The sequence below is a fragment of the Equus quagga genome, chromosome 16 (assembly GCF_021613505.1).
Source record: "Equus quagga isolate Etosha38 chromosome 16, UCLA_HA_Equagga_1.0, whole genome shotgun sequence".
Classification (NCBI taxonomy): domain Eukaryota; kingdom Metazoa; phylum Chordata; class Mammalia; order Perissodactyla; family Equidae; genus Equus; species Equus quagga.
In genome coordinates this window covers 61,106,307-61,120,047 of record NC_060282.1, presented here as the reverse complement: position 1 = coordinate 61,120,047, position 13,741 = coordinate 61,106,307, and positions in this window count along the sequence as shown.

The following is a 13,741-nucleotide window of genomic DNA, read 5'->3' as shown; positions in this document are numbered from 1 at the left end:
CATAGGATGTTGAAAAGATAAAACCTGTCTGGCTCCTTGGTTATCAAAAAGAAAAAAAGAGACAAATTGCAACTAACACCAGAGTGTCGGAAGTCTCAAAAGTGCCGTTTTGTTTATATTTTCTGCAACACTCTTAACACTAAATTAGAAAAGATACTAAATAGCATTGGAACTGACAGAGTGTAGAAAGTGATATCAACAAAACTGCTCAGAAATAGAAGGAAGTCTTGGCTTTAAACGTCAAGTCCAAATTGATCTGTAGACAGAGGAAGACTCCCTCCTGGAAAAAAAAATTGCAGCCAAATGCTCATCAGTAGAGACAAAAGATGAGCTTGGCAAACTGATTATAGCGCCAGTGAAGCTGTTTGATAAACCACAGGACAGAAACGAAACTCTCTGTTAAAAGAGCAGTCTGAGGCTCTCCACTCAACCTGCCAACTGCAGCGAACACGAACATCTCTTAACAAGAAATGTGCAGGGGGTGGAAAAATGAAGGAACGATTCACTGAATGAGACAGAAAGCTCCAGATCAGTCAAAGGCATTGCCTGAAATGCCTGGAGTTGGTTATATGCCAAAGCCCAATGATGCAGCAAAAACATCTGCAATCAGCGGCTCAGAAGAGATCAACATTTAGCACTGGGTTGCTCGTGTTAAATCAACATTTACCACTAGCATTAAAATTTAGCTAACTATTCATTTACAATCCTAGACACATGGGGCAGAGCAAGAAGGAAGGGGCTGAGCTAAATGCCATTCATGGGATCGATGAGTGCTGAATAGCGGGACAACCATTTCTTCCTGCTTGGCTCAAAACTTCCTTGCAGATTAAGCCTTGTTCAGAGCATTTGGGACTTTGCATGGGATCAGGATGTGTAGGCTTATACACTTAGCTCTAAATGAGTCTGAGTCTGCTGGTCTTGACAAATTTTACTCCAAGCTATTGAGAGAATTTGGCCAGAAGTCATATATGCTCAAATATTCAAAAGGAGATAGTGCTGCTTTGAAAAGAGAGAGGTTTGTGGCAACCATGGAGATGCTCCAGCTGATATCTCCCATCAAGAGAACCTCCTGCAGAGGACCAGCAGCCTCCAGCTGCTGCACTTCTGAGTGCTCTGTTTCGCGTGCTGAGGCCGTGCTTCCCCCTGCTGCTCCCATCAATGACTGAGTTCAGGCACATATGGCTGATCTGGGACTCCTCTAAGAGGCTGTCTTTGTTTGAGGACTTCCTATCAGCTTGGTGAGACTATCTCAGAATTGCCCTTCCTACTCAATTCTTCTATTCCCTTCTCCTCTCACAGGTGCCACAACCACGACAGTCTAAAGGCTCTTTTCTCCTACTCTTGCTCCCTCTGTCTTTATCCTTTGTGGCATTTTCCCCAATAAATTGCCTGTGTGTCTAAACTTTCCTGGTGACTGCTTCTTTGAGGACTTGAACTAGCATGAGCTTGTATCTACAAAACGTAGATGGCCACCAGTCTTTGATCCTACAAGCTACAGATTCTACCTATGGAAGAGACGAGAGTGATTTATCCAAATGCTTGTTTAGAGTTACAAAAGCATAGCATGGATTTTCTAACTGTAAGTCATGGAGGATTTAAATGATTTTCTTTTTCAACAGGGTTCCTGGAGTGACACATGGGGAAAAATACAGAACATAATTTGATTTTCCCATGGCATCTCGCAATGTCTCACATATGACTACATTTGGTCTGTGAATGTTACTGAGCATTGTGACTAACTGTGACTGAGCCCACTAAAGGACACTTCAGAGGGTGTCTGTGAAGGATGCATGGGAGGGGGCATCAGGGAAGATGGAGAAGGCTGGGCAAAGACCCAGTGGACTACAAGCTGCCATCCCCTGGGAAACTTTCAGAACATTCACTATGCACCAGACAGTGTATAAAATACATTGCATGCGATATGTATATCAACACATAAAACCAAAATGTCATCCTTCAGATACGCTGAGGAAAGAGACGCTTTCCCCTTGTTAAGGATGAGGAAGCTAAAGCATGGGCAGTTTGTTTAACTTGACAAAGGATACACCGTTGGTTAAGAGCCAGGATCTAAACCCAAGTCTATCACCCTCCAGCCCTGTGCTAACCACAACCCCTGCCTCCTGTCTTTGGGGAAGGATTTCAAGTTCAGTTTAGCTAGACTTTAATATGCACCGTGAGCAGTGGTGGGAAACAAGGGTCTCTCTGTACAATGCGAGGTCACAGTTTGCAAAAAGACCTGCAGTCCTCTTTTACGTGTAACCAGTGTCATCTGCAAGGTCATCCATGAGAATGCAGGAGAATGTGCTGTGAGTCTCTGCCTGCTCTCCAAGCACTAACACAGATACCTCATTGATGGAGTCGTATCTGGACATTGGGGCTAGCAGGACAAGGTTCCACATGGAGAGGGGGAGGGTTAGGTCAGGCGAAGAGATTGCTCCTTCCCCCTAATGCCACATCGTAGCAGACATATCACGTGCTCTTTTCACAACAACTTGGACCACTTTTTATTTTAGTTTTAACCATGGTAGACAGTTCCAATGAAGCTCAGCCTACTTTTGTGCTACCAGCATCCCAACTAATCAAGCACTTTGCATCTTTTGTTATTCTCTTGAAAGATCTTATCCAACTTAGTGGGATCCCATTTCAGCCTATGCTCATATGCAGCCTAAAAGTGCAGAAAATTTAGCAGCTTCATCAGGGGAAGGGAGCCATTCGATAATTCTGGGGGCATTCTCTCTGCCGCTTAACAGACACAGTAGAATTGAGCTGCTGTTGATTATAGAAGCATCCTAGAAAACGTGCCCTTATAATGGCTTTTCGTCTTTCCCTACCTCAATTTCCCTGCTTCCTCCTTCTCCTGTGATCACCTCTCAAAAAATAGATGCACTCTCACTCTTGTCACAGGCTTGCCTACTAGGGGAACTTAAACTAAGACAATTGGTACACGAAGTGATTCTAGAAAGTACTCAGGATGGGATTCTGGAACTGGTCTATCACAGATCATCACTCCATTTCTGATTATTAGAGGGGGCAATAGTCTCTGGAGTCCCTAGCATCACAATTACTAAATCATGTGAGAGGTGATTGGGGCGGACAGAAGAGCAGGGTGAGTACTGGGTGATGCCACAGCTCCAGCACTTGAACCGTATGGGGCAATGGTAAATAGGGAGGTTATGGAGTTGGCTGACTTTTCCTAACTGCCTTAGAAGCCTTGAACAAAAAAGAGAATCTAGGCTCAGGTTAGTCAACTATCTACCCAGGTCATGCTGTGACAGCCAGAAGGACTCACGGCAACGCTTAAATATCTCCTGCTGCCATAGGGCAAAATGTGCTAAAAATGCAGCCCGGATTAAATTATAAGGATGGGCGCTCGGTGGAGACTGAATGTGTAATCTTGAGAGGTGTCCTCCACTAAAGCAGGGCACTCATAGGAAGTAATGCACCTGGAGGCCTGGGATGGGGACTGTTAGACATCTGCATCAAACAAGTGTATGAGTAGAATTGCCTCACTCCCCATCACTTCCGGCAACACCCCTGCAGAATGTGTGCTATAGAGACCTCAGGCCCCACTGGATCTGAGGTCCAGGGGAAAAGAATACCAAAAAAAAAAAAAAAAAAACATTGCACCAAGGGACAGTTTCCCCTGAAGCTGGAGCTCTGATTAGTTGTTTTGGACTCCATATTTCGGCATAAAAAGGAGTTATTGCATTTTTGAGTGTAGATTCTGATAACCATCAGGAACTAAGAGAGGAGTATGGCTGCAACTTGGGGATCCCCTGGGGTGCTTTGGTGCTCCTATGCCTGATGATCACAGAACAGACAATTGTAACAAGCATTGCACAAAAAGGGCAAGGCAATCAAGAACACAGGGCCTCTGAGATGAAGGTCTGTGTCACTCTACCAGGTAAGCAATTTAGTTCTGTGGTAGTGCTGGATGAGCGTGAGGGAATTCTAGAAGGTGTGGTTACAGAGGGAGATGATAAATTCCAACTGTGGTCCTGATACCAGTTGCAGCTGGCAGGACTATAGCTTGTTCTCCTAAACCTGCCTGCATAAAGCTTTTTGATGGAAACTGCAGTCAGTCCCCATCTTGAAAATGTAGTGACAGGATAGATTTAGTGAGGGACATAACACAGTCTGAAGAGTACGATAGGCTGAACTGTAGCAGAGGCCACATGGCTCATCTCATTTTTATCCTCACCTACAGTGGACAGTGGCATATGGGCCGTGACTCACCTTGCTGTACCTCAGACAAGCATATCCTGACTCAATGCATCATGCTCCAGGGCTTTCTGAGATGCCAACAGAACTTGCTTGGCCTGCTTGTGGGCACAGCCTGAAGCTAATATACTTGGCAGTGACTTTTAACCAATGGAAGATAAGTGTCAGTAGATAAAAGCTTCAGCGTCCTGTGTTTCATGAAGACACTTCTGGGAAGTATTCTGTTCATTTCTCAGAGGTTCTGGATGAATTGCCCAATTGTCTATGGCAGTGGAAACAATAATGCCTACTTATATATATTGGCTTTCCCTCCTTCTGTGTCTTTTTGTCTCCCTCCCTTTCTCACTTCTGTTTTCTAAGATCATCTCTCAGACAAATTACCTGCCCTGAAACCCCTTTTCAAGCTCTCCTTTCGGAGGAAACCAAACTAAAACACACAAAATCTTCATGTTTTCTGCTTTATGGAAAATGCACTCACTCCAGCCAGACGGGTAGCTGGACTGAACATTGGATAAGGAATATTTATTATTTAGAGTCCAAGAGCAATTTGAGTCTGGGGTATATGCCAGATTTCAGATTTCTAGTGCTTTGCAGAATCTTCTTGATAAAAATTGGCAGAGATGCTGAAAACCCACAGTCACAGCCTGACGAGTTATTGCTCCTGGAATTTTCCAGTCACTCAGATAACTTATTTTTAGAGAAAATCCACCCCAGAGCAAAATTGGAAGCATCGAAGGGAACATCCCTTATAGGCCTATAATTTTTCACCTTTCAGATTCCCTTACTACCCAGTTCAAGCTATCATTAATATTGCTTTGGGGCACTCCAAGTTGTCCCCAGTGAGCAGTCTGCTACTAGCTCTAACTACTTTCTAAGAAACATGAAGTTCAAGCAGTGTCTAAAAGCTTAGATCAATGAGTCATGAAGAAGCTAAATGGGATGACTAGCCTTCACAGAACTCCCAGACACCGAGTGCAATGCTGACGGATGCTCTCTGCGGCACAGCAGTTAAAATAATACTTAGCACTTAGCAGTTTCCAGTCCCAAATTATTTACTGAAACCTTCTATATTCCATAGCCATGCCTTTGAAACATGTGATATTGCCCTCATTTTTCTAAACAAAGGAAAATAGATTGAAAGAGACTTATTTAGTAATATAGCAGTCAAAAATAAAAAGTTGAAATTCAGTAGTTCCCGAATTCAGGAATATCTCCTTTGTTTGTTTAAGTCTGAAGAATGCAAACCGGACTTGTGTGTCATCCAAGAAGTTATCTTTTTCTACGTGCTATTTTCTTGCCTGTTCCGGAAGCAAATGACGTCAATGAGTTCTTTGAATGGGTGGCTTTGGCTTCAAGCTCTTGAGAGTGAAGGATGTTTTTGTTGCACTCGAAAGGCCATGGAGGTTAAAGAGAACTCAGAAACCATTTGTGAAGACAGTAAAAGAGTATTTACTAATCCTTACTTATTTCGAATAGACAGAAGAGGAGCTTCAGCTTAAAAGGAGTGGATTGACAGGTAGGAACAGGGAGTGGAATTGACATCTTATTGCGTGCCCACAAGTAATCCAAAATTGAGGCAGCATTTTTTTATTATGCTACTGAGTTGAATAGCTTTCATTTAGAGTGCTCATTGCAGAATGTGAGTAAAAGGAATTCATTTTTTATATATTGCAAAATTTCCTTTGAAATATGGTTAAAATGAATCCATTAATTAAACTATTTTAGATTATCTTTTCACATAGACGTAATTCTGAGATTCTGGGCATAGCTATATCCCCGAAAAACTAAAAGTTTTCTCAACAAAGATGAATCCAGTGAAAACTAAAGAGTTTAGAAGACGAGAATTAGACTAATATAAAGTAGTTCTTATAATGTTTGAAACTAAACACTGACAGTGAAGTGCCATTTTCTGGAAAATCTCTGGAATGCTTATTAAAAATACCGGTTTCTGGATCTCATCCAGGACCACTGAATCAGAATGTCCTAGAGTGGACTCCTGGTCTCTATACTTTTAAACAAGCTCCACTCCCACCTCCCCCTCCACCAGCACATGACTTACCAACTGACTCTTAGGATGTTTGGAGAAAAAACCCTGCACTTTGTATTAATCTCCGTGTTTGGAGGGCAGCAAGTTGCATGAGATTATTTTTCTCACGTGTCAAGAAGTCTGCATGCAGGTGCCTGCTGGCTTTGCTCCAGCGGTGCTGTGGTGCCAGGGCCAGTGTCTGCAGATCCTCTTGGTCTCTTCCTCATGAGTGTCACCTTATACCAGGAAACACTGCTCAGCTAGAGTTTAAAAGCCCTGTCTTCACTCCTCAGAGAGGGCACCCTAGGGCATGCACATGGTCATCTGGGGATGCCAGTTGGATTAGCGGGGTTCTCTTTGTCTCTTTCTCTCATCTCTCTGTTAAGCTGTCTACCTCTGATTGCATCGTCTGTAGCTTTTAGGCTGCGCTAATAGCTGACTAATAATCACTCTCTTGTTTTCAATAATGCCCTGGGGCATAAATTTCTCCAAGGTCTAACATCCTTTGCAGGGATATTTTTTGAGGTCAGAAGTTGAGTTTTGTTCTGACCCTGAGAAGACTTTTTCTTTTCTTTTTCTCTGGTTGTCTCTGGTAAAGTAGCTAGCTTTCAGTTTAGCTTGCTGTTCTCATGGAGCTACCAACCTCCTCTTAATAGTTTTCCACAAAAATCTCCATTGTTTCTGAAAGCCACCTTAGGCTTGCACATATCCACACTCAGTTCCAAATAAAGTCAGTTTCTTTGGGGAAAGATCGAAGTTCTGACCTGCTTCTCTCTCTGAGCAAAATCTCTGAGCCACTGCTCTTTAGCTGGGGGTGGGGCAGTGGCCCCCTTCTTTCAGAGTGACCCTCCCGATTTAGGAGCAGGATGCTGGGTGCAGGCAGCAGACTCAGATCTTCTCAGCTTGGCTTTCTCAGTTTTGAACCTCTGCATATGGTGTGAGTGACCTAGGGAGGAGGTGATTACGACCTAGAGTAGAGACTCTGCCTTAAGTCGGGGCTGAGAAAAGAGCCCTAACATCTTAGCTTACTTGAAATTTAGCCTCTGCAAGAAGGAGCTGGGAGATGATGAGAAATTCTGGCTGCCTGTTTGTCCTAGAAAGATATCATATCCCTTGACTAGGAGCTGTGTGGACAAGGAACCCTATTTCCTAACCACATCCCCCTGGGGAGTGGAGCTGCCATCACGCAGAGTGGGCTGGGCAGAGAAGGAGCAGGTCACCGTCAAGTGACACAGACTCTTGTCTCACCAAGATTTAGTAGATTTTTTTTTTCAGGAAATGTTTCTTCATTTCCTGTAAACACTTAGCACACTTTCCAGAGACTTTAATTTTTTTTTTTAATTAATATTGGTCAGTTATGGTTGTATTGCTCGGGAACAGGTCTGTGGAGGTCCTCACACTGCCATTCTGGAAGTCATCTCTTTTCTTGAGTTTTTAGACCCATTAACACATTACAGAATTGACATCTCTGTCTGCGATATTAGTTGCAAATATTTTCCTCCCGTTCGTTATTCGTATTTTTGCACCACTTGTGGTGCATTATTTTGGCATGAAATTTTAAAATGAAATTGTATGTAGATTACTTAATTATTTTCTCCTTATTACTTTAGATTTTGAATCTTCGTTGAAAAAGCATTCTCCACTCCCATGTCATAAAATCATTCACTCTTTTTCCCCTAGTACTTGTATGATTTAATATTTACATTTAGATCTGCAGTCATTTTTAGTTTATCAGAGTGGGTTGTATGGGATATAATTTCTAAATTACCTTGTTCTAAATTGCTATTTAGGTCTTCCAGATTAATTATTAAAAATTCCATCTTTCTTAAGAACTTAAAATTGCACCTTTATCATTTAAAATTTTCCACATATATTTTAGTTGTTTTCAGATTCCATTCTGTTTTATTGGTATACCAATCTATTTATTAGCTTATACTCTTTTAATTATAGAGGGTTTATATTATGTTTTTAAGCAGTTAGCATCCTGGAACTCAATTATTCTAATTTTTCAAGGTTTTCTAGACAGTTCTTGTTTATTTATTTTTTAAGTTTATTAATATTAGAATTAGCTCGTGTAGCTTCAGACAACAAAATAAAATTAAACTTTTTGGATTGTGTTACCACATTAAATTTATACATTACCTTGGGAAGTACTGACATCTTTTGATTGAGTTGTTCTACTCAAAAATCATAGAAGTTCTGTCCATTTGACCGAGCCTACTTTCTCTGCTTTTCAGGGGTATTTTAGATTTTTCCTCATGTAGACTTTGCATGTGTCTTATCAAAAATATTTCTGGAAGCCAACCCAGTGGCATAGAGGTTAAGTTTGTGCGCTCTGCTTTGGCAGCCTGGGGTTTGCAGGTTCAGATCCTGGGCATGGACCTATACACTGCTCATCAAGCCGTGCAGTGGTGGCATCCTACATACAAAATAGAGGAAGAGTGGCACAGATGTTAGCTCAGTGACAACCTTCCTCAAGCAAAATAGAGGAAGATTAGCAACAGATGTTGGCTCAGGGCCAATCTTCCTCACCTCCCCCCCACAATATATATATATATATATATATATATTTCTGGATATTTGTTGCTATTGTTCTTGCTATAATAAGTGGTGTTTTTCTTTTCTAACATATTTTACACATTGTTATTTTTGGTCTATAAAAGGGTCATTGATTTTCGTATTTTAACTTTTATAACCTGCTAAATTACTGATTCTCTTGTTGTTTATATTAATTTTTTCACTGATTGTCTTTAGTTTTCAAAGTATACTATTGTATAATCTAAAAATGAAAATAATTTTTCTTCCTTCCTTTTAATTGTTATGCCCCAAATTGTTGATTTTCTTTGAAGGATTGGCTAATTTCTCGAATATAATAATAAGTAGTAGTGGACATTACAGTAATTCTGGCCTTGTTCATGAATTTAGTGAGAATGGGAAGATGTTTCCTTATTAATTAAGATGCTGAAGTCAATTTGTCTTCATTTTCCTGAAATAAACCCCACTTACTCAAGATGAATCTTTTATATTATATTGTTGGATTCTATTTGCTAATGATTTATTTATAACTTTTCATCACTATCTGTAGGTGAGATTAGTTTGCAATTTGGTTGTTTGTGTGTTTTTAATTGCTGTTGCAATCATTTTCAGGTTTGGGGATTACTGTTACATTCCCTTCACGAAATTAATTCAGAAGTTTTCCTTATTTTGTAAGCCTCAGATTCATTTAAAATAGCAATAGCATTATTTGTTCTTTGAAGTTTTGATAGAAGTCCCTGTGAAAACTTATAAGTGAAGTCCTTTTTGAAGGTGTAGCACGTTGATACAGTTTTTTAAATTTCTTCTAAGGACATTCAAATTCGAAGTTTCTCTTCTTCTTGGGGTTGGTTTTGGCAAATTTGATTTTCCTAGAAATTTATCTTTTTCATCTAAGTATTCAAACTAGTTTAGAAAGAATTGTGTAAAGTCTTCTGTTAGGAATTTATTTAAATTTTTATAATTTCAAAAGTTCTTTTCCCTGTCGTTTTTTATTTTGTGTATTTGTGTTTCCTTCCTTTTTACTTGATTATCTTAGCTAGTGGTTTGTCTGTTCAGTTGATTACTTCAAAGCACCAGCTTGTTTATTTATATATCAGTTATATTTTCCTATGTTGTAATTTGTTAATTTCTGCTTTTATCTTTAGCATTTTACTCTTTCTACTTTCTTCATATTTATTTTATTCTTTTCCTTACTCAATGAGTGGATCCCCTCTCCCATTTTTATTATTTGTATTAAGAGCCATGAACATCCTCTGAACATTGTTTTAACTGTATCCTGTAGATTCTCTTTTGTACGGTTTTAATCATTCTAAAATAAATTCTTCAATTTTGATTTGTTTTGTCCCTTTGACACAAGAGATGTTTAGAAGGAAGTTTTAAAATTCTGGTTGTAGGGACTTTGTACCCTCCCTAAAAATTAACTTCTAATTTAATGATCACAGAATGTTGTTTGGATGAAATTTATTCAAATTTATTCAGAATTTATATCTTCTGACCTCTTTTAATCTACAGATGGCAACAATTCCCACTGATTCTAGCCCTAGGAAATTACACTATCATTGGTAGTTTCCTCACTTCTGTCCACACTTCTATAAGTATTCCTTTATTAAAATATTTCAAATTATCCATTTTGAATTTGCCATCCATTTCATGCAGGGACCCTAACTAACATGATGGCTGGAGACTCATAAGTGAGGGTGAATCTAGTGTGTTAATGGGATGATGAGGAGGTCAGTTGGACTGGAATAAGACGGTATAATTTGAATAAGTGAGAAATAAGGTAGAATACATAGATTGAGGCCTGATCATCAAGGTCACAATATCTAAAACTAGGTTAATCTTAATTCTGTGGAGAAATATAAAGCCATTGGAAAGTTTTGAACAGAAAATTGATATTCTTAAAGTAATCCTTGATAAAGATTGGCTGTGGTGTATGCAAGATGGATTGAAGCAGGAAACATGGAGTTCAAATGAGCAATTAAAAGAATGACACATGACATATAAGGTGAGGGAAGCTACATAATAATTATGCAGTGGGAATGACAAGCATAGAAAATTAGATCTTGGAAAATAAGTGGATATAGGACAGGAAAGAATAAGATGAGCCAAAGATGACTTTAAAGTTCGAAGTCTGGGTGCCTGGAAGAATGATGATGTTATTAAAAGATGACATTTGTTGGGAGGACAGACTGATTTGTAAAGGAAAGTGATGTTTGAAAATAAGGAACTCACACCCTCACAACACCGCCTCAGGAATTAGCGCTGGTTGGTGGGTTTGATTTCAGCTTTGAAAAATAATTTTTTCTCCCTGTGTTAAACAAAACTCTAAAGTTATTAATCTCCGTTGAGAACCAGCAGATAACTCACGTGCAGAATTTAAAGAGTGTGATTTCAGGGATCATTGGGAAAAGAAGTTCCAATCCCAGGAAGAAGATAAAGAAAGTAATTTCTGTGACTCGAATCAACATAATAGGTCACAGATAGGTGGTTGGAATCAGGCGAATGTTTCTTGCATTGGGTTTGGAAAATGGAAAAACTATCTAAACTGAAAGGAAGACTGATAATGAGAACTTACCTAGCAGAAGTTGTAGTACACAGGGGTAAAGGCAAGGGGGATCATTATACTAGACAATTTATTTACTTAGATTACCAGGCACACTAAGCCTAATTACTTCAGTGTAATTAGTCAGCCTGGGAAGGAGATGGTGTTTTGATTCAAAGACCACGAAAGTACATGGTGTCACTTCTGCTCCATTCTTGCCTCTGATTAATGATGACATATTTTGTGCAGTGTATGGGAACCAAGCCAATGTGATCAGACCTTTGAATCTGATGTTGGAGAAACATGGTTTAATAGTAGGATTGGGTTCCCTGAGTGGTTATTGATACTCTTGCTGCAAATGTGAAATCTGGCTTGCGACTTGGGGAGGAGAGAAGATGCAGACAGAGGACATCTTTGACATCAGGTGAGTGAAAGGAAACTGACAAGGGAATACATCCTGGTCTCATACTTGTGAGGAGACCCAGACTTTCTCTTCTTTTTTTGGTCTCATACAGAGCCTAACACAATACTGGATTTAGACAAGATCCTCACTAAATAAATGTTGAATTGAATTGATACTAACCCATAAAGGTGGTCCTATATCCAAAGTAGAATATTATTGCTTGAAAAAGCCAAAAAGTTGTAAGATGCAGAGATCCCCAAAAGGTGTTTAAGTTCTGAAAAATCCAATATGCTTCAGGAAGCATGAAGTGTGATCCGAAAATATGTAGGGGCAAATAAATGTTTTTTAAATAAGGGGAGTGGATATGATAAGACAATATATATATATATATATATAGCTCAACAAATACTGAAGGCCTAAGAAGGCATAGGCAGACTGGAGTTACTATTCTTTATTTTTCAAAGAAATCCCAGTGGTGATGAAGATTAGAGTTAAGAAAAGACTTATCAGAGAAGAGTCAGAAAATCTGTGATTTCTCTAACTTGAAATTAAAACAAGTATAATACAGTATATCTGCTCACACATGCATACTTCATAAGTTTCTTTCATCTCAAAAGATTAACAGTAGATATGAAGGAGATATTTCAATGACTGGTTTAAATTCCATTTAGAATACGTGTAAAGACGATCTTCCAAAGTACATTGCTGAACTATTTCTTCCTTGGATAAGCTTCCCCAGCTGTGTTTCCCAGTGGTCAAAACTTCATGATTCAGTGTGGACAGTGAAATCTTGAGTTCACATTTTTATCATTGAATCATGAGGCTCAGCGGAATTGTTAATAGAGACTCTAAAAGAAACCTAACTGAAAATTTGCCTTCATTTCCAGAATCACTTCTTAGCCTATTAGAAAATACACGTATCTGTGATGCTGGGGTTTTCAGTTGTAAAAGATATCACTGTCTTGATGCTTTGTGATTAGATTTTATTCATTGTCTTTGTCCAGGAGGATTTAAGTAATAGTGCATAGCCAGTTTATTGGGAGTAAGCCTCAGAAAAATTCATAAAAGAATACTCTTTAGAACATATCTACTAATTGTCTGCAATATATCATAAATGGCTGCATTAGTATTCCTAACAATAGGTTTTAGTACTGATATTTTAATTATGGTGGAAAGAATTAATTTTCCCAGAATGTATATTGTATACCTGGAGGTCAGAGGTCACTTTGATTTGTTCTTAATTTTACTGATATAAAAACTGAGGCCTAGATATAAAGACAAGAGCCCAAAGTCACACATCAAGCTAGCTCCCATACTACTCTGAGCAATAAATTCACTCAATAATCAAATACGCAAACTCATTTTTCACAAGATACATATCAAGAAACAATGCCTTTTATTTTTATGTTATCAATAAGAGTAAACAACATAGCTATATTAAGGTATTTACAAAACTCACAATAAATGTAACAGAGGAATACTTCTCAATATCAATACATTATAGCAGATAACAAGGGAAATTTTAAGTGGACAGGTAGACAGGTATTTATTCAGTTCTTGATGTTTCATTAAATTATTCAAATCACAAAAGCTCTAATAAGCGCTTCCCAGCAGAGATAGAATAAATAAACTAATTGGAGAGGTGTTCATTTAAAAAAGAATACACATTATCTTATTTAAAAGTTTATTGATAAAAATCTAAACTGGTCCTTTTCTTCAGGCTTAGAGAAGAGTAGAAATTCCCTTGGGAAATTTCCCAAGCTTTCCTCAAGGCTGAAGAACTTGGTTTTATATAGATTAATAACATTAGAATTTTATCCTCAAAGAAATGTTTCATAGCCTGATAGATTACGGTATAGTGCAAGTGATTTCTATGAAATGTTACCTTTTACTTGTTTTCAGGATGGCAAAAAGGGACCTGGTGTAATTGTCGTCTCCCTTCCTCAGTGTAGTTTCCATTACTCTCCGGGTTTATCATGAAGAATAATGATGCTTTGGTTAAAAAAGGAACATC